The sequence below is a fragment of the Stenella coeruleoalba genome (assembly GCF_951394435.1).
Source record: "Stenella coeruleoalba genome assembly, chromosome: 7".
Taxonomy (NCBI): Eukaryota; Metazoa; Chordata; class Mammalia; order Artiodactyla; family Delphinidae; genus Stenella; species Stenella coeruleoalba.
In genome coordinates, this window is record NC_137153.1 from 77,302,475 (window position 1) to 77,328,433 (window position 25,959).

At 36.5% G+C, this 25,959-nt stretch overlaps 1 protein-coding gene across 2 annotated transcripts in view; it reads right to left on the bottom strand.

Annotated features, from left to right (window-relative positions):
• The window catches only part of LOC307189672 (uncharacterized protein), a 568,050-nt gene that overhangs the window by 490,787 nt on the left and 51,304 nt on the right, over positions 1 to 25,959 (bottom strand). For both annotated transcript variants that reach the window (XM_079928006.1, XM_079928007.1), the window contains exon 4: positions 21,016 to 21,130. The gene's annotated coding sequence lies outside the window, so the exon portion shown is untranslated. The remainder of the gene's footprint in view (positions 1 to 21,015; positions 21,131 to 25,959) is intronic.

A 25,959-nucleotide genomic window follows, 5' to 3' on the forward strand; every position in this document is an offset into this window, starting at 1 on the left:
AAACTTCCCTAGGATGGGAAAGGAAATAGCCACCCAAGTCCAGGAAGAGCAGAGTCACAGGAAGGATAGATCCAAGGAGAAACATGCCAAGATACATATTAATCAAACTTTCAAAAATTACATAGGAAGAAAAAATATTAAAAGCAGTAAGGGAAAAGCAACAAATAACATACAAGGGAATGCCCATAAGGTTAACAGCTGATCTTTCAGCAGAAACTCTGTAGGCCAGAAAGGTGTGGCAGGACAAATTTAAAGTGGTGAAAGGGAAAAACCTACAACCAACATTACACTACCCAGCAAGATTCGCATTCAGATTGAATGGAGAAATTAAAACCTTTACATTCAAGCAAAAGCTAAGAGAATTCAGCACCACCAAACCAGCATTACAACAAATGCTAAAGGAACTTCTCTAGGCAGGAAACACAGAGAAGGAAAAGAGCTACAATAAAAAACCCAAAACAATTAAGGAAATGGTAATAGGAACATACATATCGAAAATTACCTAAAATGTAAATGGATTAAATGCTCCAACCAAAGGCACAGACTGACTGAATGGATACAAAAACAAGACCCATATATACGCTATCTACAAGAGACCCACTTCAGACTGAGGGACACATACAGTGAAAGTGAGGGGATGGAAAAAGATATTCCATACAAATGGAAATCAAAAGAGAGTTGGAGTAGCAATTTTCGTATCAGACAAAATAGACTTTAAAATAAAGACTATTCTAAGAGACAAAGAAGGACACTATATAATGATCATGGGATCAATCCAAGAAGAAGATATAACAGTAAATATTTATGCACCCAACATAGGAGCACCTCAATACATAAGGCAAATGCTAACAGCCATAAAAGGGGAAATCGATAGTAACACAGTCATAGTAGGGGAGTTTTAACACCCCACTTTCACCAATGGACAGATCATCCAAAATGAAAATAAATAAGGAAACACAAGCTTTAAATGACACATTGAACAAGATGGACTTGATTGATATTTATAGAACATTCGATCCAAAAACAACAGAATACACTTTCTTCTCAAGTGCTCATGGAACATTCTCCAGGATACATCATATCTTGGGTCACAAATCAAGCCATGGTAAATTTAAGAAAATTGAAATCATATCAAGTATCTTTTCTGACCACAATGCTGAGACTAGGTATCAATTACAGGGAAAAAACTGCAAAAAATACACACATATGAGGGCTATACAATACGCTACTAATAACCAAGAGATCACTGAATAAATCAAAGAGGAAATCAAAAAACACCTAGAAACAAATGACAATGAAAACACGATGACCCAAAACATATGGGATGAAGCAAAAGCAGTTCTAAGATGGAAGTTTATAGTAATATAATGCTACCTCAGGAAACAGGAAAAATCTCAAATAAACAACCTAACCTTATACCTAAAGCAATTAGAGAAAGAAGGAGAACAAGAAAAAAATAACCCCAAGGTTAGCAGAAGGAAAGAAATCATAAAGATCAGATCAGAAATAAATGAAGGAAACGATAGCAAAGACCGATAAAACTAAAACCTAGTTCTTTGAGAAGATATACATAATATATAAACCATTAGCCAGACTGATCAGGAAAAAAAGGGAGAGGTCTCAGATCAACAGAATTAGAAGTGAAAAAGGAGAAGTCACAACTGACACTGCAGAAATAAAAAGGATCATGAGAGACTACTCCAAGCAACTCTATGCCAATAAAATGGACAACCTGGAAGAAATGGAAAAATTCTTTGAAAAGTACAACCTCCAAAGACTGAACCAGGAAGAAACAGAAAATATAAACAGACCAATAACAAGCAATAAAATTGAAACTGTGATTAAAAATCTTCCAACAAACAAAAGCCCAGGACCAGACGGCTTCACAGGAGAATTCTATCAAACATTTAGAGAAGAGCTAACACCTATCCTTCTCAAACTCTTCCAAAATATATCAGAGGGAGGAACACTCACAAACTCATTCTACAAGGCCACCACCACCATGACACCAAAACCAGACAAAGATGTCACAAAAAAAGAAACTACAGGCCAATATCACTGATGAATATAGGCGCAAAAATCCTCAACAAAATACTAGCAAACAGAATCCAACAGCCCATTAAAAGGAACATACACCATTATCAAGTGTGGTTTATCCCAGGAATGCAAGGATTCTTCAATATACGCAAAACACTCAGTGTGATACACCATATTAACAAACTGAAGGATAAAAACCATATGGTCATCTCAATAGATGCAGAAAAAGCTTTCGACAAAATTGAACACCCATTTATGATAAAAACACTCTAGAAAGTATGCATAGAGGGAACCTACCTCAAAATAATAACTGTCATATATGACAAACCCACAGCCAACCTCGTTCTCGATGGTGAAAAACTGAAACCATTTCCGCTAAGAACAGGAAGAAGATGAGGTTGCAAACTCTCACCACCGTTATTCAAAATAGTTTTGGAAGTTTTAGCAACAGCAATCAGAGAAGAAAAAGAAATAAAAGGAATCCAAATCAGAACAGAAGAAGTAAAATACTCAGTTTGCAGATGACATGATACTATACATAGAGAATCCTAAGGATGCTACCATAAAACTACTGGAGCCAATCAATGAATTTGGGAAAGTAGCAGGATACAAAATCAATGCACAGAAATCTCTTGCATTCCTATACACTATCAATGAGAAATCTGAAAGAGAAATTAAGGAAACACTCCCATTTTCCACTGCAACAAAAAGAATAAAATACCTAGGAATAAAACAATTTAAGGAGACAAAAGACTTGTATGCAGAAAACTATATGACACTGATGAAAGAAATTAAAGTTGATACAAACAAATCGAGAGATATACCATGTTCTTGGATTAGAAGTATCAACACTGTGGAAATTACTATACTACCCAAAGCAATCTACGGATTCAGTGCAATCCCTATCAAACTACCAATGGCATTTTTCACAGAACTAGAACAAAAAATTTCACAATTTGTATGGAAACACAGAAGACCCCAAATAGCCAAAGCAATCTTGAGAAAGAAAAGCAGAGCTGGAGGAATCAGGTTCCCTGACTTCAGACTATACTACAAAGCTACAGTAATCAAGACAGTAGGGTACCGGCACAAAAACAGAAATACAGATCAATGGAACAGGATAGGAAGCAAAGAGACAAAGCCACACACATATGGTCACCTTGTCTTTGATAAAGGAGGCAAGAATATACAATGGAGAAAAAACAGCCCCTTCAATAAGTGGTGCTGGGAAAACTGGACAGGTACATGTAAAAGAATCAAATTAGGACACTCCCTAACACCATATACAAAAATAAACTCAAAGTGGATTAAAGACCTAAATATAAGGCCAGACACTATAAAACTCTTAGAGGAAAACATAGGCAGAACACTCTATGACATAAATCATAGCAAGATCCTTTTTGGCCCACCTCCTAGAGCAATGGAAATAAAAACAAGAATAAACAAATGAGACCTAATGAAACTTAAAAGCTTTTGCACAGCAAAGGATACCATAAACAAGATGAAAAGACAACCCTCAGAATGGGAGAAAATATTTGCAAATGAAGCAACTGACCATGGATTAATCTCCAAAACATACAAGTGGCTCATGCAGCTCAAAATCAAAAAAAAAAAAAAAAAAAAGAACCCAATCCAAAAATGGGCAGAAGACCTAAACAGACATTTCTCCAAAGAAGATATATAGATTGCCAATAAACATATGAAAGGATGCTCAACATGACTAATCATTAGAGAAATGCAAATCAAAATTACAATGAGGTATCACCTCACACTGGTCAGAATGGGCATCATCAGAAAATCTACAAACAATAAATGTTGGAGAGGGTGTGGAGAAAAGGGAACCCTCTTGCACTGTTGGTGGGAATGTCAATTGACACAGCCACTATTGATAACAGTATGGAGGTTCCCTAAAAAACTAAAAACAGAATTACCATATGACCCAGCAACGCCACTCCTGGGCATATACCTTGAGAAAACCATAATTCAAAAAGAGTCATATACCACAATGTTCATTGCAGTACTCTTCACAATAGCCAGGACATGGAAGCAACCTAAGTGTCCATCAACAGATGAATGGATAAAGAAGATGTGGCACATATATACAGTGGAATATTACTCAGCCATAAAAAGCAACGAAATTGAGTTATTTGTAGTGAGGTGGATGGATCTAGAGTCTGTCATACAGAGTGAAGTAGGTCAGAAATAGAGGAACAAATACTGTAATGCTAACATACATATGGAATCTTAAATTAAAAAAATGGTTCTGATGAACCTAGAGGCAGGACAGGAATAAAGACACAGACGTAGAGAATGGACTTGATGACAAGGGGAGGGAGAAGGGTAAGCTGGACGAAGTGAGAGAGTGGCATGGACATATATACACTACCAAGCGTAAAACAGATAGCTAGTGGGAAGTAGCCGCATAGTACAGGGAGATCAGCTCCATGCTTTGTGTCCACCTAGAGGGGTGGGATAGGGAGGGTGGGAGGGAGGCCCTAGAGGGAGGGTATATGGGGATATATGTATACATATAGCTGATTCACTTTGTTATACAGCAGAAAGTAACACAACAATGTAAAGCAACTTTACTCCAATAAAGACGTTAAAATTAATTAATTAATTAACTCTGAAAAATAAAAAATAAAAAGCCAAACAAAACAAGCCACCTATGTGTATGATTCCATGTCTTTGAAATGTCGAGAACAGAAAATCTATAGAGATATTAAGTAGATTAGAGGTTTCCAGGGGCTGTGTGGATGTACAAATAGGAAGTAACTGCTAATCGACAAGGAGTTTCTTTTGAGGGTAAAATACTCTGGAATTAAATATAGAAAGCCCCCTACATACGAACAGGTTCTATCTGAGAGCATGTTCATAAGTCCAACAAGTCAGCCTAGGTACCCTACTAACACAATCAGCTATATACTACTATACTGTAATAGGTTCATAATACTTTTCACACAAATAGTACATAAAAAATAAACAAACAAAATCTAAAGAAAACGTTTTTAATCTTACAGTACAGTAGCTTGAAACGTTCAGTAGTACAGTACAACAGCTGGCATACAGGGTCTGGCATCGAGTGAACAGGCAAGAAGAGTTACTGAGCAGAGGAGGGAGAGGAGGTGGGAGATGGTAGAGCTGAAGGATTGTTAGCAATAGGAGACAGAGGGCAAGCTGCAATTTCACTCACACCTGACGGTGATGGCACAGGTTCTGGTTCATCGCTGGATTGAATTCTATCTACCCTCTTGAAGAAACGATCCAGTGATGTCTGGGTAGTAGCTCTTTTTTTTTTTTTTTTTTTTCTCATCATAGATGACACGGTAGCACTGGATTGCATTCTGAATGGCCGCTTCAACCTTCGTGTACAGTTCTACATTTGGGTCCTGTGCCTCAAAAACTAACAGAGCCTCCTCAAATAAAGAAAATCCCCTTGACATTTCCTGAGTCGTGTATCTCTTCTTAGCAATACCAGCTACATCACTGCTGCTTTTATGCTTGCTTCCAGACAGGCTGGGCTTGAAATAAAGATACCGTACTACTGTACTCTACACAGTACTGTACAGTAAAGTACACAAAGGCACAACCACTTGTAGAGGATGCACGCACGTGACAACGTACTCCAGACACATGAACTAACTTACACGATTGGACTTGTGAATACACGTTTGCATATTTGAAAGTTCTCAACTTGGAGGTTCATGTGTAGGGGACTTACTGCAGTTGTGATAGTCACACAACCTTGGGAATATACTAAGAATCACTGATTGTACACTTTTAAAAGATGGCATTGTGGTATGTCAACTATATATCAATAAAAAATTGAAAAGAGAAAAATGATAATGGCAGCTGAATATCAACCAGACAGAGAAAAAGTCTTGAAAGGTATGAAAAAATGTTGTAGTAAGCACTTCAAACTTGAAAGATTCATATTTAAGGTGAAAACTTTGTCCCCATACCTTTTAATTATAAAATATTCAAATCTACAGAACAATTAAAAAAATAGTTTAAAAAGGAACACCATATGCCCTTCACTCAGATTTAACAATTAACCTATTTTATTTAGGCTGAACCATTTGGAAGTGAGTTCCAGATAGATAATTTCATTGCCAAATGATTCTTCAAGTATCAGCTTATAAGTACATTCTCTTACATAACACATGTCATTTTCATACCTAAAAAAGCAGCAATAACTCCATAATATCTAATATCAATTCCGTATTCTAACTTCCCAGATTGTCCTCAAAATGTCTTTTATAAATGTTTTGTTTGGGATTTTGTTTTTTGGCCCATAAACAACAGATATTTATTTCTCACAGTTTTTGAAGCTAGAATTCTAAGATCAGGGTAGCAACATGGTCGAGTCCTGGTGAGAACCTTCTTCTGGGTTGCAAATGCCAACTTCTCCTTGCATCCTCACATGGCAAAGGACAGGGAAAGCTAAATGTTTTGGCTTTTAAATCCATAATCCAAATCAAGATTCACATAATGACTACCTTCAATCATTTTTTTTTAGTTCCATTTAATTTAGAATATGTTTAGTGATATTGACTTTAAAGAATCCAAGCTAGTTTTCTTGTGGAATGTTATGCATTTTGAATTTGGCTTATTGTTTCCTCTCAATACATTCCTCTCTCCTGAATTTTCTGTAAACTGAAAGTTAGATCTAAATATATAATTAGATTCATATTAACCATTTCTGGCTAGAATACTTTCTAGTTATACTGTGTATTTCAAATGTGCCATATAAAGTTGTACCACAACAAGTGATGACAAAACTTTTTATTTGGTGAAGCTGTTAAGCACCAGATCTCTATTGCAAAAGGGTACATGTTAGCATTTATAATCAGTGCATGATCTGTGGGTTGATACTCTGGCATAGGGTAAATATATTATTTCTCAATTCAAGATGATACAAAGAAATGAAAAGATATTCTTTCATTGGAAGAAATAATATTATTAAAATGTCCTTACTACCCAAAGAAATCTACAGATTTAATACAATCCTTATCAAAGTACCCAAGACATTTTTCACAGAACTAGGACAAATAATCCTAATATTTATATGGAACCAAAAAAGACCCCAAATTGCCAAAGCATTCTTGAAAAAAAAAGAACAAAGCTGGGGCTTCCCTGGTAGCGCAGTAGTTGAGAGTCCTCCTGCCGATGCAGGGGACACGGGTCTGGTCTGGGAAGATCCTGGTCTGGTCTGGGAAGATCCCACATGCCACGGAGTGGCTGGGCCTGTGAGCCATGGCCGCTGAGCCTGCGCATCCGGAGCCTGTGCTCCGCAATGGGAGAGGCCACAACAGTGAGAGGCCCGCGTACCGCAAAAAAAAAGAAAAAAGAACAAAGCTGGAGGTATCATGCTCCCTGACTTCAGATGATATTACAAAGCTACAGTAATCAAAACAACATGGTACTAACACAAAAATAGACACATAGATCAATGGAACAGAATAGAGAGCTCATAAATAAACCCACACACCTATAGTCAATTAATCTACAACAAAGAAGGCAAGAACATAGAGCAGAGAAAAGACAGTCTCTCAATAAGAAGTGTTGGAAAAACTGGACAGCTACATTTAAAAGAATGAGATTAGGATATTTACACACAATATACACAAAAATAAGCTCAAAATGAATGAAATATCTAAATTGAAGACCTGAAACCATAACTCCTAGAACAGAGAATATAGACATTAACACTCTGACATAAATTATAGCAAAATTTCTTGGATTTGTCTCCTAAAACAAAAGAAATAAAAGTAAAAATAAACAAATGAGACCTAATTAAATGTAAAATATTTTGCACAGCAAAGAAAACAACTGACAAAATGAAAAGACAACCTACTGAATGGGAGAAAATATTTGCAAATGATATGACTGATAAGTGGTTAATATCCAAAACATATAAACAGCTCATACAACTGAATATCAAAAAAACAAAGAACCTGATTTAAAAAATGGGCCAAAGACCTGAACAGACGTTTTTCTAAAGAAGACATACAGATGGCTAAGAGGTACATGGAAAGATACTCAACATCACTAATGATTAGAGAAATGAAAATCAAAACAACAATGAGATATCATCTCACACCTGTCAGAATGACTAACATCAAAAAGTCTACAAATAGGGACTCCCCAGTGGCCCAATGGTTAAGACTCCACACTTCCACTGCAGGGGGCATAAATTAAATCTCTGGTCAGGGAACTAATATCCCACATGCCGCACCATGCGGCAAAAAAAAAAAAAAAAAAAAGTCTACAAATAAAAAATGTTGGAGAGGATGTGGAGAAAAGGGAATCCTTGTACACTGTTGGTGGGAAGGTAAATTGGTGCAGCCACTATCAAAAACAGTACAGAGGTTCCTCAAAAAAATAAAGAGAGAACTATCATATGATCCAGCAATTCCACTCCTGGATTTATATCCGAAAAAATCGAAAATACTAACTGGAAAATATACATGCACACCAATGTTCACAGCAGCATTATTTACAATAGCCAAGATATGGAAGCAACCGAAGTGTCCAGGATCCATTCAACAAATGCACTACCGATTTTGTCAAATAATAACATTATGTTTCAGGTCTTCATATCTTTTAACATTCTCTTTCTTTTGCCTCTGAAATCCTCACCCACTTCTCCATCTGCTGAACTCCAACTCAGTTTTTCAAGACTTAGCACAAATGTTATCTCTTTGGAAAATGATGTACTCCCACATGGAATTTTCAGTCACAAGTAAGTTGCTCCTTATCATACTGCTTTGTTTAAACTCTCTTGGAGAGTTTATAACATTAGATTGTAATGTTTGCCTCTTGCTCTTTCTGTCCAAATTGAACGTAAGGTTCTCGAGAGATTGAGCTACTCATCCCTGTGTTCCAGGGTACCTCTATCTGGCAAAAAATAGACATTACATAAACAAAAAAATTTTTAATAAATGCCAAGTTAATAAAGCAATTATCTGTAGGTCTTCAAAGTGTCTAAGAGGAAAACCACTTGCTCAACTTCAGAAACACATGTGGCCACATATCACTAATCTTCACAATTTGTACAACTACTCTGTAAAGTATTCATAGCCAGAGGGTCCTCAGATTACACAATGGTGTGGAGGTATAATCTGCCAAACAGAGAGCATAACTGAGAAGTATCAAACACAAGGAATGTAAGACCAAGATATATGGTTAATGAGAGGAAACAGTATAAAGTAGGAAAGGCAAATGAGGCCAGGAAATGTGGCCTGGAGAAAGAACAAGAGGAGAAGGAGAAGGAGAAGGAGAAGGAGAAAGAACAAGAAAGACAGAATGAATGGCAGGGGAAAAGATAGCAAGTAGAGGGATTAAAAAAGTCTGAGCCATTTGGTAATTTTTTTCAAAATACAAATAAAAAGTAACAGTAAAAATAACATGGAATAACTACAGCTAATCGTACCATGGTCATACTACTGAGAAACAAAGATAGAACATCATAAAAGCATCTCAAGAAAAGTAATACACTATACACAGGACAATATTTATGTGAATTATGACTAACTTGTCATCAGACACAATGGATGTCAGAAAGCAATGGAATAGCAATTTTAAAGTGCTAGAAGACAAATATGTCCACCAAAAATTCTACAACCAGAAAATTTTTTTATCAGAGATAAAGGCAAAATGATGATACTCAGATGAATAAAATTTAAGAGATTTGGTTTTCAATTAGCACACCCACACAAAAAGAAATACTAAAGGAATTTCTCTAGACTGAAAGAAAAATGATACAAACAACAGGCCTTAGACTGTTCTGGAAGACTGAAGAGCCTGGGAAATGGTATATATATATATATATATATATATATAAAACAAATATGTTAATTATATTATATAAATATATTAAAATTACGTACATTATATTTATTTATGGTATGTGACCATTTTTCTTGATTTTTTAAAGGATATTTGTCTGCTGAAAGAGGATACTATTTTGTGGAGCTAATAAAATATGTAGACGTTAAATGTATGCTAATTGTGGCACAAAGGATAGGAAGGAGGTAAATGGAATCAATAACACAGAAAAGAGGGAAATGAAAAATGTATGCTTTCCTGTGTACGGCAGCAGAACCAATCTATTGTAAAGAAACGAGAGACTCACACTTCTTAAAATGCTAGGATAGAGCTAGCGATGGTTTTCCATGTTCTTGCCACTGGGAACGCCATGTGCTTCTTTGGCTGAGAGCTGGCAGACAGAGCCATGTTAGCGTAGTAATATGGCCTCTACATGAATAGTCAGAAGTAGCATATGGGCTAATGGAGTCAGAGAGGCCTGTGTTAGAGACCGAACTCTGCTCAATGTCCCCTTGAATAAGCACTTAACTGCTGCCATTTGTGAAAAATGGGAAGAAATCTGCCTAACTTGAATGTTTTCTATGAGGATTAGTAATAATATCCAGAGGTGCCTAGCATAGTGCATGGACTATATAGTGTTATTTGGAATGTACATAATAAATACTAAAAGGAAAAATGATGTCAAAGAAGGATGTCTTCTGTGCCTTTTAGTGAAGTCATATCTAAAATGATTTAAAATAAAATATAAGCATCAACTTATATTTCTTTTCCTTTGATGACTTAGCATCAGCCCAATCAGATGACTTTACAACAGCTCTGGTTATAGAATAGCCTGTATCAGAGCCAGCAGGAGCCAGACCCAGTCGCAGATGTTTCCTGCTGAAGAACAATCCTAAAGGGCTATAGAGGGCAAGGGCTGCCAAGTCCTCTGGTCACTCAAACAGGGAAAAGGAAAAAAGAGAGCTTGGCAATTGAAGGACCCAGGTGCCACTTTGTGTGTGAGTTGTCTGGGGTGCCTAGTTGCCACCTGGGTCCTCAGACTTCCATGTACTCACCCTGTGGCTTGAGAAGCCACATTTCCAGAGCACAAGCTGATGAAAGAGGAACGCTGCAGGAGACCATGTGCCTTGGAATAATCGATAACAAAATTCAGTGCCAAGTGAGAGATGTGCAGCTGCTCAAGAATTGTTTTGTTCCTTAAAAATAAAACTTGGGTTTACTAAAACCTAAACTTATATTTACCTGCATGTCACTCATCTTTTTGTAATACGAAGGTTGGCTGTCAAACTAAGATCTTGATTGCTCAGAGGTGTGACTATTAAAGTGTTTTAATGTTTTAAGCATAAAAGTATAAAAAATTAACAAACATAAAATATACATATAAAAAATAACCAAAGACCCTACCAAGGTGCAAACCAAGGAATATATATTATTTTTTCTAACCTGCCAGTTCTGTGAAACTCACTTATGATGACAATTTGAATTAAAATCTTACTTTAAAAAAAAGTTCATTATATCAATTTCTTCTACTGAAATCAGTATAATCCATGCTGCCAACCATGATGTATAAACTCCAAATGGCTCAAATTTCTCTATGTTTAGCTGTCTTTCCTTTTTCCATTAATTCAACAGACCTTTCAGGCAGACCACATCCTTTTGTATGAGTAAAACTCAAAAATTTTGAAACCTGGGCAATGATTATTATTTTGCATTTCTCTATGCTTTTGGTCTCCAAACAGTTGCTTTTAAGATGCATCAAGCTGTTTACAAAACCATTATTTGTCACCTCCTCATCACTAGCTTTAATTATAATATGTGCATACTTGAAGACTTTATATGAATTGGCGAAAAATGCTTTTAGTTCTCCTTTCACAAAAGCAACTCTGAGCTTTCAGAGAATGTGCTACAATGTCAGAATTTTATGCAAACATCATCATATTGCACGTTTTAGTAAATTTCATGCTTTATCTTTTGGCAACTGCAATCTTACTTAAATATTGTATCTTGTGAAATATCTCTACATGTCCTTACCTGGGTAGGGTCAGAAATGAGTTTTTAGCTAAAACATTCAAAGATAAAGTGTCCTACCAACCAAGCTATTTTCCCAAAGTTAGTTAAACATTTGAAGAAGTTGCTTTGACTCTTTCAGGTAACTGACCAAAATCTCTAAGCACAGACAGGTTTGCAAAGATAGTTTACATATGCTGCTTGGAAATTTTAAATACTTATTATTTAATTCTAACATTTTTTGAAGGCACAGATGCCTAAAGAATAGAACAAGAAGAGGTAAAATAATTTAATTTTAAACCATCAGAAAGTGGGATCCCTTCACTCACATTAAAATCAAGGGGATTCCCAAAGCCTAACTTTTCCTTCCTTCTGCTAAACATTTCTGAACTCCTCCCCCTGACATGTATCAGTTCAGTGAACACCATAATTTGCTTAATCCAATATTTCTTTCCCAAAATAAAAGTGACACCAAGTTTGCAGATATTCACCTCGAGGAGTAGAGGAAATTTCACTTTACTATTGTATCTTTCAAGTAGTAAATACAGACTTACTTAATTCAAGGCACCTAGTAAGAGAATAACATTTTAAATTAACTTAACTAAAATGTACTGGCCTTGTGGAGAAAAAGCACCAGACATAGATGCTTGTTACCTGAAATCAGAAATACAAACATTCTCTCACCTCAATTTCCTGGTAAAATAGCAAATTTTTGACTTGTTTCATCAATCTACTTGTTATTTTTCCCCCAATTTTACATTTTCCTCTTTTCAGTGCTAAAGCTTAATGATATTTCACTTCCACTAAAGTATAAGGAGGCTGCACAGGGGTTATTATTGCAACTCTTCCCAATGCAAAGTCCATCATTTTCTCTCCTCTCACATTTTAGGCCAAGGTTCTGCTGGCATGTTCTATGAAAATGCATGAAACTTCAAGAAGATCCTTTCTCACACAATCAATTACAGAGTTCCCTTCTAATCGCACAAACCTTTTATAGGGTTTTATTTTGCTACATGAATGATATAAAATTTCAAAAAGTGTTTCTCAAAGCTATGTCTACACCTATAAACTAAGATGGAGAACTAAGTAATTACCAAAATGCTTGGTTGTCTAAGTTTGTAAGGACGATTCAGACAATGAGTCGAAAATTATTCTGAGCATTCTTTTTTTTAATATATGAATACCTGCTTTCAGTTCACTTTATACAGGTATCCGAGGTCTGAGGCTGATTAAAATAAGCAGAAAACTGTTCCAGACCTCTAATCCCAGAGCATGGGACTCACTTTACATACCAGATCCATCTTTCACTGTATTGAGCTGCTGGGCGTACCATGTACAACAGGGTGTATGTGTGTTTTGCTAAAAAATATGTGAATTTGTATGGATAGGTTTTAAGAACGATACCTCTATACACACCTTGTGCTGGCCAGGGATAGATACATGAAGTGAGGACTAAAAATTAACCTTTAAAAATTCTGAGCTTTTCCTCCTTGGCTTCCAGACCGACCCATAAATGAGGGTTTTTTTGTGTGTGGTGCCTGGAGCCAGTGTTTTACCCAGGATCAGTAATTAATAGTGCTGCGGTAGCTAAAACAGAGTTTCGTTTACATGCTGTGAGATCACCGCAGACCTGACTCACTGTGTCAAAATAGGATGAATGCAAGAGAACAATTTAGGTGCTGTGTGTCTGATCCTGGGCTCTTATCTCCCCCAAAAGCTTCACTCCTCTAGTTGTAGAACTTGTTGGGGCTTGTAAGAACTCCATGTCACTGATGTGGTGATTGCCAAGTGGCCTAGTTTGTGTAAATATAATGTGTTGGTCTTTCTCCATGTTCTTCTGGGGATTTATTGTTTACAAACTTCTTTTTGTAAGCAAGAGAAAAATAGCCAAAACATCTTTGACAGAAATTCTAAACCAGGATGAAAGAATCTGAAATATAAGACTGGATGCCCTTCTTCTCAAAGTAGGGACCTTGAGCCATCCTAACTCTTGTCTTCCCCTTCTCCTATTTTCTACTTTGGACCAGATCTTCTGTCCTAAAAAACTGACTTCCACCATACCCCTGCTTTCATACATCCCCCAAAAGCCCACACACCCATGCACATACACATTTAACTTGTGGGGCGTCTCCACAACTCTTAAGCAATTTGCATAAAAATTCTGAAAAATCTAGGAACACTCTATTCCTTGTTCCCAACTTTCTGGATCAAGAGTATTCCTTTATGTGATTCATACCATAATACTCACACTGGATGGACCAAACCTACTTTAATCTCAAATCCTAGGGTAGACAGAAGCAATAAGCAGGCCTTTCATAAAGAAATTGAGGTCAGGAGACCAATAAAGAGAGAAGTATATATCCATGTCACTCAGGAACTTTTATGCAGGTGCAATAAACTTATGTCAAAGTGGCCACAAGATGGTTTAACAGAAGACAGATGAATACAACTCCATGTTTACTGCTAGAAATAAAAGCTTTGTGTGAAATCTTGAATTTATGGGGAGGAAGGGTTGGAAAACTGTGTACATATCTGTTCTTTGCCTTATCCCTTCCTGCCATTCCTGAACTGCAGGAATGGGGACTGAGTCCCCATTGGGCTTTGGTGACCCTATCACTGGGGAGTTTATGTAATGGTTGCTTTTGCCGTGATGGGGACTTCCTTTACCATTTGCCATCATTTTGTAACACACATGCTGCCTCTTTTCCCTTTCTCTCTCTGTTTCCAGGGAAAATATAGTGAATACTGGCACTGAAAAAAAAAAAAAAAAGGTGAAGTGAATGTGCTCAAGAAGGCATTGTTGAAGACTGTAAAAAGAATTCCTATACTGAGTTGGAAGATGTGCTAAATTTCCCAAAACACCCATCAACTAACCACAAAGATCCTAAAATCCTCATTACATAGGCTAGGACTAGAGTAGTAGAAAACAATGCAGGGTAGCCTTTCATGGGCTCCATTGGGTGCTAACATTCTCTGCTCTTCTGTCAGTAACATCTGGAGAACTGTATCTCCTATAATCATTATGCATTATTCTTGGTCATGTCCCATCATGTATAAGACAAAAATTGGCTGAATACTGTTACTATAGATAGGGATCTTTACATATGTCTTTTCCTAAGTAGATTTACTGTATGATTATGCATTTTAATTTCACAATGAATTATATGTGTGCACGCATGCATGTGAATGCCTGAATCCTTTCACTGTGCACAGAAGAAGATATGCAGGTGGCATTTTGTGAACCATTTCTTCTCCTCCTCTTCCTTGTCCTCTTCTTTTTTTTGCGGCACGCGGGCCTTTCACTGTTGCGGCCTCTCCCGTTGCGGAGCACAGGCTCCGGACGCGCAGGCTCAGCGGCCATGGCTCACGGGCCCAGCCGCTCCGCGGCATGTGGGATCCTCACAGACCGGGACACGAACCTGTGTCCCCTGCATCGGCAGGTGGACTCTCAACCACTGCGCCACCAGGGAAGCCCACCTTGTCCTCTTCTTTCTCCTCCCTTTCCCCTTCCTCCTGCCCCTTCTCCTCCTTCTCTTCCCCCTCCTCCTCTTCCTCTTCTTTTTGGTTCATAATAGAACTGGTTTCAATAAGTTGTGTTTTAGGCATGACATCCTCAGCCTAGGAGCCTAACAGGTCATAGCCTGATGTAATTCACTGTATTTGCTGTAAGGAACCCCCTACCACCAAAGGCATCAATGATTATTTTATAAAGTACTATTTTTATTATGATCCATTGGATAAACTTTTCTTAGGTCTAAATCTTCACAACATGGTGGCACTTCATCTTTGGTAATGTTCTGATTTTTTTTAATGTATGGATTATAAGAATGTTTGATTTGTATTTCTCTGTTTTCATTGACTACCAAAAATCTCAGAAACAAATTGGTCACCCACTAGCTGCAGCTTCCATTTTTGATATTACTTTAGCCTATCTTTATCTTACTCTTTTTCCCTTACCTTTTCATTTGCTAATCTTTTCACTTTTCAAAAAAAATTTCATTGGATTTAGTTTTATCATCATAAATATTCTTTTGAACAAGTTGGACATTAAATAAATAAATAACTTGCCAAACGAATGAACGTATCATTCGTGACTCTCCAATATGTGCTATGGAAACTTTACACAAGCCTGTCATAGAATCTACAAGAAATTTTTTAAATTACTATTTTTTTCAGAACAACTTAGAGGAGTACCATGCACCTGTTTTATACTCATCTTTTTCATTATAGTCACTTTGTATCATGACCCACCTTTCTACTCCTTCAATGCTGGTATATTTCTGACTGTGAGGGCAAAGATGCTTCTGTCAGACTGACTCCGTGGAGCTGTGTTCTCTTATGGTATAGTTTCCATGTGTGTCTGCATATGTTAGTGTGCAAACTGTATTCTCAAAGAGAGAAGCTGAAGACCCTTTAAATTAATTCCCTGCATGTCGTAAACACTAGGATTAGCAAATTCAGATACAGAATTCACAAGTCCTCCCCACTCTAAAATCTGTGTAATGAACTTTATGACCATTATAACTCTATTACAGGCCATGCATGTCCACAATTCAGTAAACAGGAAAATGGTGGATTTATGTTGTTCTTGTCTTTGCCCATCTTAACCAATCAAAGTAAGCCAAGGAAAATGTTTCAAGAGCAAACAGACAATAGTCAATTACTTTTTTAGGACAGCTGAATTGTTTCTTATGGCTTCTTTACCAAATATTTATTCAGCATGACTAATTGCTGATTGAAAATAATTCTGTAGAAAAGCAATTGCTTATTCAGAATGCAAAGAGGATAAAGCCAGTGGCTTACATTTTGTCCATTTCTTTTGCTTACAGGTAAGTGGTTATTTGCTTATTTAACAAAGCTAATGTAACTAAGATGAAATATGTTTCCCCTTTAGGGCATTATACTTTTCTATAAAGAAATATCAAAGAAATTTAAATGTGGTCTCAATTATATGCACTGGCCCAGATTCCAGGGCTTAGCTGAATTTCTCAAATCATAGTTCTCATGCTTCAATCTTCCTGTGACGCTTACTGTTATGCAGGAGAACAGGCTAAGAGAAACTTTAACACTGGTGGACTTTAGGGACGTAGTAATAGCTCCTGAATGACCATGAAGATAGAAAATGATTTGAGGTGCAGAAGGAATTTAACTTAAACTCTTTCAATATGCACAGGTCAGAGAATTCTGCACAGGTTCCTTTAGGAGAAAAATCCCAGACAAAGTAATAATAATAGAACATTCACACGAGAATGATGGCTGGCAAATTTCATCCAGTAAATACTATGAAGTTGAAACCCAAAGTGACTGTCAAAATCTTCCTCTTTTTGATTAAAACAGCAGTCTTCAATAAATATCACATTGAATCTTCAACTCACCAGTCACTATTCATAATTAATGTTGTTTACTTTTATTTTTTAGTTCACTTTGTGATCATTATGCTTTGACTTTTCCTCTATCATTGCCACTTTTCTGGGCTACAAAAGCCAATGCAGCTTTCCCTCATTATTCCAGGTAGTGTTACTTAATGTCAGCTTCAAAAATGGAAGCACACAAGGAAAGAAATGTTCCTGCTGTGTCTGTCTTGGTTCCATAGCCTTACAGGGTTGATTCGTATGGAAATACATACCTTAGGAATAACATTTCAGAAAGAGAAAGATGCAGAAAAATCTTTATTGATGAGTAGAGGGCTAGGTCACTGCATTCACATCCACCCCATTGCAAGTGAAATTTACAATTTAAAAGAAAAACCCTATAAATTCAGCCATGAGTATGGATAGGCAGATTCGGGCTGCCCTCTGGGTGGGGCAGATATTTGAATTCCTGAGTTGTTTTCTACCCACAGAGATAGTACCATAGCGTTTAATTGTTTCTCATAATATCAGTTGCCTGAAGGTAACACTTCTACATATTATGATAAATTATGGAGGATACCATATGTGGTTAGACTAGCAGTGCCTTAATGAGCAGATATAAGCAGTAGGTATGTTAATACTTCCCTGTCACTCATAGGAAAAAATCACCAGTGGTAGCAAAGTTTCTCTGTGTCTTTTATGCATTCACATAACAGTTAATATAAAATCTGAGGGTCTTTATCTAAGGTACTTTGTTATGTGATGTGGTGGTTATGTAGGCTAGTTTTTGCAGTTTGGTTGAACTTCTCTTTAAAATTGACTAAAACACAGCTATTACCATTAGAGAGGGCTATTAAAAGGCAGATATTTCTAGAATGCAGACTAATGGGAAGATTAACAAGGAAAAGGGGAAAAATTATTTGTGTAGGTATATTTTGCACTATAAATGAGAACAGGGTAAGCACTTGATCTTTTCAAAACTTTGCATCACTTTGTATAGTTACCTGCTCGAATTGTAAATATCTTTACATTCTGTTGAAAACCTCTTAGCCAAACAGTAAATCATGCTAGAGGTGAACATGTCACTTTCTCACCTCGGTTTGTCATTTTGAATATTTGTCATCAGCAAGGGGACAGTTTCCCTTATAATACACTTAGAAACTTCTGTTTTAATGTCATTACCCAAATTCAAATAAATATTTTTTCTAAAATGGATGTTTTAAAAAATCACTCTATTATACTCACTACTCATTGTGTCTCATTGTAATATGAAATCTCCATTTTTCCCCAAACACATACGTGCCACCGAAACCAATTTTTTTTCCTGTCTCTTTCAATGTCTTGGAAGCTGAGCATAAGACAGAAGAAGCAATAAAATGAAAGTAGCTTCAGGACCACCAGGTATCACTTGGGGTTTATTATTTCCCTTGGGGTTCACCTTATATTTTCCTAGTAAAGTAGCAAACAAACAAAAGCAAACTTAATCGTCTTACCTGGAATTTTATGAAATTTAGCATATTACTACTGTCTCCCTAAGGGTGTAAGCCAATCCACCATGGTAAGAGGAGCATTTGAGGAGGCAATAACTTTCCAAAAACAATATTACACCTAATCTTATTAGAGCTAAAGAAGATCAACTTTATTCATGTTGGACTGATTAATTAGATAAGAAAAGGATTGCAATTTAATTAATTGAGCATATCTGCCTTTTATCTGACATGGAAATATTTCTTGACATATGGAAATTAGAGGTTCTCTATTTTTTTCTCCAAGAGGAAGAAACCAAAAAAAAAAAAAAAAATTGAGTATTTACTGAGTAATTATAATTTGGAGGATAGATCATACTCAATTGCACTTGAGAAAATATAATGAATTCCCAAGTATTGAGCACCTATGAGGTGGCAAACACCGTTATGAATTCCTAAGGATGCAGAAGACAAAATATTGAGAACTGTTACAAACTAGAAGACAGATACTAAATTACACATCAGACTGTAAGTCAGTGCTTTCGACTGAAGTTTTTGTGATGATAGAAATATTTGATATTTGTACTTATGTCCAATGCTGTCAGCATTAAACACATGTAAATACTGAACACTTGAAATATAGTTAGTGCAACTGAAGAAATGAAATTTTATTTTATTTATACGTAAACATCCACATGTGGATAGTGGCTGCCACTATACACAGTGAAGTTCTAAGTATTTCAGCAGTAGACAGAATAATTTTCATGGAAGGAGGTTTAGGGAAAGCATTCCATGGGAAGTTTTTATACATGAGCACAAAAATGAGACCAAGGAAAGAGAGAAATAGCCAATTTGAGGTACAGCAAATATTACACAAAGGAAAGTTTCAGACGAAGAAGAAAGGAATAAAATCAGGGAATGGGTGCTTTTCATGTACAACCTAGCTGCAGATTTTTCAAGCAGATTGTTAATTCCCAGATAAAAGTTCTTTCAAACTCCTAAGCTCCCACCACAAGGTTGTTCTAACTTGACTTGGTTAATATGTCATCTAGCTATCTACCTATGTATCTATCTCTACCTATCTATCTACTTTATCTTAGTATGTCTTCATAGAATCTATGTACATATATGTCTTTAGTATGTCTTAAGACATATATGTAGATAGGTTGTAATTTCAACATGTTTGTTATTCAATATTATTCAAATTCTAATATTTTTAAAACACATATACCTACTGTTGAAAGAAAAAAGTTTTAAACAATAAGTGGTTTCTTGGGATTAGTCACAATAAATCAAAGGGAAAATTAAAAATTGAAGCTTTTGATTTTTAAAATATTAGAATATGAGTGATCTAATAGAAATCAATGAAATAATTTTTGGAATATCTTAATTCAAGAGTTTTTAATTGCTGAAATTCAGTTCATCATATTATTTTTAATGCAACAGACCTGTGCAAACAGGACTGTCATACAGCATTAAAACTGAAAGATATCATATCAAAATACTCAAAATTCTACCCAGAATAAAAGCTTAATTTAGTGAAAGTATTCATACTATTCAGTATAAAAGGAAGTGATGACTCAAAAACACTGGTCTCATTAAAATGTTCTCTGTGTTATGTTTCATACCAACATATACAGTGAATTATTTCACTTTATTTTGTCCTTTTTATTCATAATGACAATGACTTAATTGTTCTAATTTGTTGTTTATAATGTTTCTTAAAAAGCATATAAATCAGGGTTCAGTTATTTCTTATAGCAAATAATTCATCTGTGAGATCATTTTTGTTGTCCATTTTAATCCAAATGGACATTACATCTCATGAGCTTTGCTTGATAGTCTGCCAATGTTTAAATGTGTTCTGTAGTCAAATAGGCTTAGGAAATGATTCCCCACAGTATGAAGCCTGGAGCATAGTTATGGGATTTTGGCTACATGTTGGTCACCGCCTGGAGCATAGTTATGGGATTTTGGCTACATGTTGGTCACCACAAAAGAGCATTGGAATAACTCCGGTATAGAATTTTGTTAGTATTAAGTGCTTGATTTCCAAAACATTAAAAAACAAATCAGACATACTGGTGTAATACACCTGCATAGTGCATGCAGGCAAATGACGAGAGATATCAAACCAAGGAATTAATTAACATTAAATTATTTTCTAATATATGTGCATTCAGGGGGTGTAGGTAACAGCAAATTCTTAATTGGAATGAAGAATAGACTTTGTAATTGTGATAAATCTAGACCTAAAGAAAAGCTAAGACTTATTGAATGTTAGAGTAAACGCATTTAATACTTTAAAAAAAATTTATACTTACTATTTTCGGTCACTATTTCAGGCACCAGGGATACCAATATGAGTCTCCATGAAAATCATCACCTAGGTCAATGGTTCTCAATGTACAGTTCCCAGACCAGCAGCACCAGCATCACCTGGGAAATAGTTAGAAAGGCAAATTTTTTTAGCAACACCTAGATTTACTGAATCAGAATATCTGAGGATGGTACCTAGTAATCTGTATTATAATGGACCTTCTAGGTGATTCTGATTCATTAGAACTGCCAACCTAGGTCATCACTCTAATCTGAGGAAATTCAGATGCAGATTCAGAGGTGATTTGGTAGTATGAATTAAAAGTGAGGTTTGCTCACCACCAGCCTCCACTGCGTCAATAATTCCCCTTGTAGCCCTCTTGTGGTCACAGTTGTTTGCCTACCCAGCATCCATTTACTTGTTTTTATTCCTACCAGAATAATGGTTCTATTAAATGATCCACTCAATGTTTATATGGATCAAGGGGAAATGGATTTTTTTCTTAGCTCCTGTTGCAGCTCATAAGTTTGCTAAATAAATCATGTTAATATTGTCTTTGCTATTGATTAGTTTAGAGAAGGTTATGTGACCAAATTCTGGCCAATGAGATAAAGGGGAAACTTCTGGGAAAGATTTTCTCACTCCTGAAACGGAATTATGAGAATAAGAATTACCTCGTTTTCTTATGTCCCTGACATTTTGGATAGGATGCCTAGAACTCCTACAGCCATTTTGTAACTGTATGAGTTCGGAGGCCAAATCCAAACTACTGAGAATGTTACAATAATTGAATGTAAAGAAAGCATAACACCCATGATATCAATGATGCTAAAACAACCTAAAACAGCCAATCAACTACATAAGGTGCCTTTCCTGATAGCCACCCTCCCTATAGACTTTAAGTTATTCGAGATAATGTTTTTTACACTTTAAGCCATTATGAGTCAGTGTTACTGTTACTTAGATTTGAAAACATCCTTGATATAGGACTTTTAACACTGACCTATTGGGACTCCTTCATATCTGTTTACAACCCATATTTATACATCAAAACAGATTTTATATATATATATATATATATATATTTTTTTTTTTTTTTTCGGTACGCGGGCCTCTCACTGTTGTGGCCTCTCTCGTTGCGGAGCACAGGCTCCGGACGCGCAGGCTCAGCGGCCATGGCTCACGGGCCCAGCCGCTCCGCGGCATGTGGGATCTTCCCGGACACAAACCCGTGTACCCTGCATCGGCAGGCGGACTCTCAACCACTGCACCACCAGGGAGGCCCTAATTTGTTTTTTTAAGAGAGTAAAATATTTATTTTCACCCCACTCCCTACTTCCTTTACTATTCTTGAGATGTAACCACTTTTAACTCTTTACGTTTTAATTGTTTTGATGGTCATTATTATAATTCTAAGCAAGGGTCTTAACATTTATTGATTGGTTGATAAATTTTAGACAATATCTTTTGATTTCTAGCTGTAAGACATAATTATTACCCCTTTAGATACCTTTAATTTCCCTTTCACTCATCTACCTCCAGATTTTTATATTTTTTCTGCTTTCACTTCTTCCCTCACTCTCAATTTCTATGAACTCTTTTATCTTGCCAAAGTTCAAAACAGGACCATTAAATCTTCTGGAATTTTTCTAAGGTAATTTGAAAACATTGAAAATCATGAGTTATTTACATTTGGTGATATAAATGTTGGTCACTAAGAAGTCAATTAGAGGTGGCGCAGGGGATGGGACTCCGCGCTCCCCATGCGGGGGGCCCAGGTTCCATCCCTGGTCGGGGAACTAGATCCTACATGCATGCCGCAACCAAGAGTTCACATGCCACAACAAAGGAGTCCACCTGATGCAAGTAAGACCCAGTGCAACCAAATAAATATTTTTTTAAAAACAGAGTCAATTAGAGTGAATGGGCTCAGAAAGAGACATAATTCTAGGTTTACAAATAGATGCCACTTAACATAGAATCTTTCAAGCATTAAGGTCAAACAGATCTCTTTTCCTTACATTGCCTCATATCACAGTTTAGTTTCATCTTTGAATCATGATGTTCTTGTTTCTATTTTCCTGGAAGATCGAATTACTTTTTTATTTTCTCTGAACAGAAAAGAACCACAGTTTCATCTTCTTATTAAGGGCTTCTAAGTCTCTTGATTGCCACCCCCTAACATTCCTCCCCAAACCTGGGTCCAAAACAGTATCCTTTAAAAAGCTCTTTCTACTTCCTGGTCTAAATTGGGCAGATAAAAGTCTATGTCAGTTGCACATCTGTCTTTCTGGAATTTTTTTCAAATAAAATTCTGGGTTATCTCTATTGCTTTGGATCTGATATTTTCCTTTTTGTTGGGCTTCTCTTGTTTTTGTTTTGCTGGACCAGAATCTTAAGTAATCTTTTACAGGACTAAACGTTCTGTCTTTGCCTAATTAAAAAATATATATACTAATTTTTGGCCTCATAAATGATTTATAGTTTCCAGATTCAAACTGAGTACTTTCCTTGCTTCATTTATTTCTAGCATTTAGTACCACTCTTATAAGTCTGATGCCCATGTGAAAAATTTTGTCTTTCTAGATATCCGATTTTCTTCTCTAGAAGATTTTGGAATATCTATTTATACTTGAAGGTCAGGATAATGTATCTAATTGTGGATTTTTCTTCATGTATTCCCTGATTCCTTTCTTCATTTATTCTATAATAGACCTCAGTTTCTATTATATCAACGAGATTTTGTATTTATTGTTTACTTGCTTTGGCAATCATATTTTTAATTAGCAAGAATTTTTTCTTGTTCTACACTCGCTCCTTATTCATGGTAGCCTGGTCTTGTATTATGGATATAATATTCTCTTAACTATCCCTAAGAATATTCATTGTAATTTGTAATACATTCTTTTGTTTTCATTCATTTTCTGTACTTCCTCCAGTCAATTGTTTTATTTCCTTAGATCTATCTCTTTCAACTGTTTACTCAAAATACCTTTCAACCAAATAGAAGGCATAAAAGAAGGCCATCATATAAGAGTGATTTCTACCATAACTCGGGCTTCCCTTTATGGAGGGAGCAAGGGCTGAGAAAAGGCAGTCCCTGGGCCCCGGGCTCCTATAATTCCCAAAGTTCAGAAGGACTTCACTCCAAGGGAATTAGTTTTGCTGTGCTTTACCTCTCCGTGGAGCTGTGAGGCTGCCTTTATTGATTTATCTTTCTACACTGAATACTGTTACTCTTCTTCCTCCAACCCTAACATCCGTATCACATGCCCACCACTCTCTTTAGAAAGCAGCTTTCTTCTGTCTTATTCAAGTCAGAACTAGTGCTGCACGCAGAGCCCTGTACACTTGGATGATGGAGCGAGAAACTAGAAGGATTTACCTTCCCAGCGCTCCCTGTGTACGTTGGGCAGCCCTCCGATTACCTCTTCTGATTGCTGCCCTCCAGACAACCCCCTATGACTTCGGTAGCACTTGCTCACTCTGAACTTGGTGCATTTTCAGAACCAGTGGCTTACTTCTGCTTGCAGCCTTCTCACCTGGATGTTTAATCTGTACTTTCCTCTGCCCTCATACAGCCATCAATACAGCCTTATCTTTTCTCCCTTTCAGAAATTTTCCAAAATATGTCATCTACTGCTAGTACCCATTAGGGTTTTCAGAGCTGACATGAATCATTTCTTGAAAAGAATCTTTCTAATCATGTCATTGGTATGGTGAGAGAAATTGTAGATGGATAAATGTTCTAAATGCATTATGTCAATCTGTATACACACACACACACACACACACACACACACACACGTACATATGCATGTTGTATATATACAGATACACATACATGTACATATACATATATACTATAGAACAGTGGTCCCCAACCTTTTTGGCACCAGGGACTGGTTTTGTGGAAGACAATTTTTCCATGGACTGGAGGAGGTGGGGATGATTTCGGGATGATTCAAGTGCATTACACTTATTGTGCACTTTATTTCTATTATTATTACATTGTAATATATAATGAAATAATTATACAACTCACCATAATGCAGAATCAGTGGGAGCCCTGAGTTTGTTTTCCTGCATCTAGATGGTCACATCTGGGGATGACTGGAGACAGTGACACCCAAAGTGTGTTCCTTATGTCCAGTCTACTCCATAAGATGCAGCTTAACTGTCACTAGCCACTCACTGATACGGTTTTGATATGAGTCTGCAAGCAATTGATTTATTATGGTCTCTGTGCAGTCAAAACTCTGTGCTAATGATAATCTGTATTTGCAGCCACTCCCCAGCACTAGCATCACTGCCTCAGCTCCACCTCAGATCATCAGGCATTAGATTCTCATAAGGAGCGCACAACCTAGATCTCTCACATGAGCAGTTCACAGTAGCATTCGTACTATGAGAATCTAATGCCGCCACTGATCTGACAGGAGGTGGAGCTCAGGGAGTAATGCGAGCGACGGGGAGCGGCTGTAAATACAGATGAAGCTTTGCTTGCTCACCCGCCACTCACCTCCTGCTATGCGGCCTGGTTACCGGTCCGTGGCCTGGGGGTTGGGGACCCCGCTATAGAACATTTGAAATAATTTGTGGCATTAAGTGAATTTTCCTTGAATAATGGTAGTATTGGGTTGAAACGGATAATATTATTCTGATTGGATAATTATATTAGGGACAGAATTCTCAATCTTTGTTAGTCATGGTATCTTATTTTACTATCACTTTAAGCAAGGGAGAATGTAAATCAAGGTGATGGGATCAAAGTAAAGACAAAATACAAACCAAAGGAGAAGATAGCAAGAAAACACTAATTTTTAACAGAGATATCCTGGGTAACCCTAGAACATTAAGCAAAATTTAATAATAGGTAAAGGAAGAGAAATAAACAAAACTATGGAAGGATCATGTTGTTCCATATGCATTAAATTCAATCCCAAGA